Genomic DNA, 4,393 nt, shown 5'->3' with positions numbered 1-4,393 from the left:
TACAAAGTCAATCTTGGTTGACGTCCAATAATAAAATAAATGCGAAAGGAATTTACAATCCTCTGATAAACTCTGAAACCACTATCGATGACTTGCCTTGAAATGAAATTTATGAGGGTTGGTACAAAGTCCAGTTTAAATCCAAATTTGATATACATCATTCATTTCATAATAGCACAATAACTCGAAAGCTAAAAATAAGTTCGACAAATCAAAACCAACAGTGACTTCTTAACCATAATTGATACATAAGAAAAATTAGACTGTATCTTAGTCATTGAGTACATATTTAAAAATGAAAAATAACACAATATATAAAATGAAAAGTCTTCTTTCTTGCAACTAAATCATTGATCAATCCTCATTCTCTTTTAAGATTACTTTCTCCAACCCTTTGTTATCCTATTAAAGCATAAGAAAAAACAAATAAAAACCTCTCAGTTAGCATTTCTTAACTCAAAAAGTGTAGACATCAATTAAAAAATATATAATAGCTAACACATACTTATTAGGAGATTGAGAAGGCAATATATCAATGCTATTCTTTTTGTTTGGACAATTTCGCGAGTCATGATTGGTTCCACCACAATTAGGAAAATGACAACGACGAGACTTTTTTGCAGCTTCAACTCCTCCTTTTGGCCTTGATCCTTTTGGTCTACCTTTTGTCTTAGAAATGATGGGATTTTCAACTTCAAGCTCACAGCCACTGTTATTTGGTACATCATGTTCCAACTCAATTGATTTCTCTTGAATCTCAGGCATGACTTTTATGATTTGAATGACTTTCCCTAACTCTTTAGTAGCAACTTTAACTCGATCTTTTGTCTTCAGAGATTCAACTTCCAAACATCGGACTAGAGACCGTAAGACAATAGACGAGTTATCATTGCAACTGATTATGTGACTAGACTTTATAATTAATGAACTCTCCCGCCTCCATCGGAAAGGAAGATATCTTGCTGGGAGGTGAAAATAATTTTTCATCAATAGCACACGAATAGCATGTCTACACAATATTCCAGAAAATTCAAATTCTTTACAAGAGTAATGAATTGATTCTTCTTCATCTATCCAATTGACAGAACGGCCTCCATCAACTTTGGTATGATGTCACACTATGCATGAGTCATTGCCAATATCAATTGCAGCATATTTTGTAGATAATTGGATCTCATGTTGGAGCAATTCAAAGGCATATGGTGTGAGTATAGATGCAACATGTTCCTCAAGAGGAAAACCTGTTATAATTTGAGGATTATAGTACTTTTGACGCATTCTTGCCTCCTCTCCAGCTTGATTTCTAATGTTGACAGCAACACCAACCTACATAAAAGTACATTAACCATAAGAAACTAAAAAGCTAATTGATTACAAAATAATATACTTACATCAAGGAACCCATGTAAGTTCTTACTTGATTTACAAAATCAATCAAACTTGTTTTGACATTCAAAAATCTTTTTATATATGAATTCATAGATTCTGAACGCCCAGTTGTTGTCATCCCAGCAAAAAAGAAGTCTCTCAAATAAGCTAGGGCCCAAAATTGACGATGGGAATAAAGCAAGTCAATATGCCTATCCATACTTAGACCAAATTGTGAAACCATCAAGTTCCATTCTTGCTCAAAATCATTTGCACATTCTAAATTGTACAACCTATAAAACTCATATTTGAATTCATTGTATCTTGAACCTAATGGAAAAGAAAACCAACTTGATAACTTTGCCACAATGTGCCATATGCAAAATGCATGTTTTGTGTTCTGGAACTCTATTGAGATAGCTTCCTTGAGTGCAAGATCTTGGTCAGTAAGAATTGTTTGTGGACATTTTCCTTTGACAAAATTTAAAAAACTCTGAAAAAAGAAAAGAAAATTAAAATAATGGCCTAAAATCTCAAAGTTAGAAATTAAGTAAAAATTGACAACTACGAAATTGAAATTTACCTTTAGAGCCCATGTGAAGGAAGAAAACTTCTCATTTCTCAATAGAACACAACCAAAAAAAATTGAATTCCCATGATTATCAACCCTAACCCATAATCCAAGAGGCATATCATAATGATTTATTCGATATGTTGTATCAAAAACAACCACATCTCCGAAAGCTTCATATGCTCGAATTGAATCACCAAATGCCCAAATAATATGCTCCAATTTGTTATTTTCATCTATTGTGAAATCATATTGGAAGGCATTATCTCTATCTTTCAAACTTTTGCATAATTTGAGAAGATTTGAAGCATCATTTTCTTTATCAATACCACTTTCAGATTGAATAAAATTCCTAATATCCTTCTCTAAAAATGGCAGATTTCCTGGATCAATTCCTTTCTCTAACTCCAGCACTCTTATTATGAGGCTTACAGAGCAACCAGCTTTTGACAATAACAGTATACGATTTTTATCAACAATTGGGATGTTTCGATATGCAGGAAGAAACTGAACCTCTTTATCATCTAATAAATCATGGTTATGGTAATTATAAAAATATTTAACCACCCATTTTTCCTCAAAGTCAATTGTCTTTTTGTTAATCAACATTTTTGCCCCACAATTACATCTTGAACTTTTCCGTTTTCTTTGACTTTCCTCTTCAATAAATTTGCGCTGTTTAACAGAACCAGCACGATGACAAACAAATTCCCTTTTATAAATACCCAATGGATTCTCCTCAGTTTGATTCTTACTAGATTTGTAAGTATGTTCACGTCTAATCGAAAAGCCATTTTTTCGTGCAAATGCATAAGAAAATTCATAAGCTTCATCATAGCTATTAAACATTTTCCCTTCATAAGGAACTTCATCATAAATATTATTGGCTTCAAGCAGTGGTTCTTCTTGAGACTCTTGAAATGTAAAAGAAACTGTATTTCCATCAATTTCACTTGTAGAAGCACAGTCTTTAAAAATCTCTAAAGGCCAATCACCAACACCATCTCTTACTTCAAATGCCATTGTGATCTTAGCTTAAATCTGATTTTTTTCATATTTAAATAGAAAATAAAGCAACTAAATAGTCATTCATAAGTGGAATCAACGTTCATAATTTATGCAATTTGTTAAAAAAAACATAGCAATCTAACACAAATAGACAACAGCAAAGTGTATAAAATTCTAAAATACAAAGGAAAAGAAAAAAATACTACTCAAATACAAAAACATAAAATAGAAGTAACAGGTGCAAAGCCATTAAATTTCAAAGAGAAAAGGTGAAGAATGTAACAAACAAATAAATAAATGACAAGGGATGATTGAATAACGTACAAGTTTGGGATTGCAGTAGGAATGATGTCGCATAATGCTGGAGGATTGAGTGTCTTCAATTATTTTTAATGAGAATGACAAGATAAGAATTTCAACAGACAACAAAATGGGGCAAAATATGTGTCCTGTGAGGATAATAGCAATCAATGTGCAAATACTCACAATGGAAAGACTTCAGATGCAGGCAGTGAAGATGCCCTAAACCTCGTGAATGATTCGCAAGAGACAAGTGTAACCTCATTAATTATTCGTGAGTTTCAAATTAACGAGAATCGATGCAGCATGAAAAATTACAGTTTTACCATGTTAGTGTAAGCTGTTTTTAAAAAGGAGAAATGGTTTTTTTGTCAAAAAGAAAAGGTGTAGAATGCTAAAATACTCCCATTAAAAAAAGTGTGGGAGGACGTTAACAAACCCCTGTACAAATATATTGACCATATTTAACTCCTAACGAATTACATAACATTTAATTTTAACAATAAATTGAAGTCCATCTTGCATTCAATTTATTGGCTTCATATCCTTGTCCACCTTAATTATTCCCTCAACCTAAAGGAAAGGATGTTTGTGAGTGATCAACTAAGGAAATTTCATAAGCAGATACGTATTAATTGTCCCCCAACACCATTATTGTAGCTAGCCATTAATAACATATTGCTTGTACGGTTACATAAATATATTGGCAGGATTTAGGAAAGAAATGATTCATTATAGCTGGTTCAACTTCCGAACACTTTCCAAGTCCGAGGTAGAGCAAAGAAAATTGAGTACCGTAACTCGTGCTGAGCTGGTCTCAATGAGAAAATGATAGGTCAAGATCAAAACTCAAGAATTCGTGCCAAATTACCCTGCAACTTTCCATAGCTTTTTAATTTCTTTTTGTTTTGAGTAGGTTGATTTGCAACATGAAAGAAACATATGTGTAAAATATGTTTGTTTAATTGGAATGGAACAAGTATTTGTCCGTCTGCGATGGGCTCTTGACTATGTAATAACGCATTTAAGATGGACGTACGATACACCATGATCGAGTTCTAATTGATGTTTACCAAAGTGAGCTCCACGTGGAATAAAATTTAAGGTCTCATGATGATAATGAGGCTATATATGTTTAAAAGAGGC

At 32.7% G+C, this 4,393-nt stretch overlaps 1 pseudogene; it reads right to left on the bottom strand.

Annotated features, from left to right (window-relative positions):
- Nucleotides 1-218: 218 nt before the first annotated feature.
- LOC109811068 (protein FAR1-RELATED SEQUENCE 11-like) lies at nt 219-3,256 on the bottom strand (annotated as a pseudogene).
- Between the last annotated feature and the right edge of the window lie 1,137 nt (nt 3,257-4,393).

This window comes from Cajanus cajan, chromosome 6 (assembly GCF_000230855.2).
Source record: "Cajanus cajan strain Asha chromosome 6, NIPB_CcT2T_4, whole genome shotgun sequence".
Lineage (NCBI taxonomy): Eukaryota > Viridiplantae > Streptophyta > Magnoliopsida > Fabales > Fabaceae > Cajanus > Cajanus cajan.
Note: the sequence above shows the minus strand (reverse complement) of the source record. Positions and strands in the feature narration are given on the sequence as shown.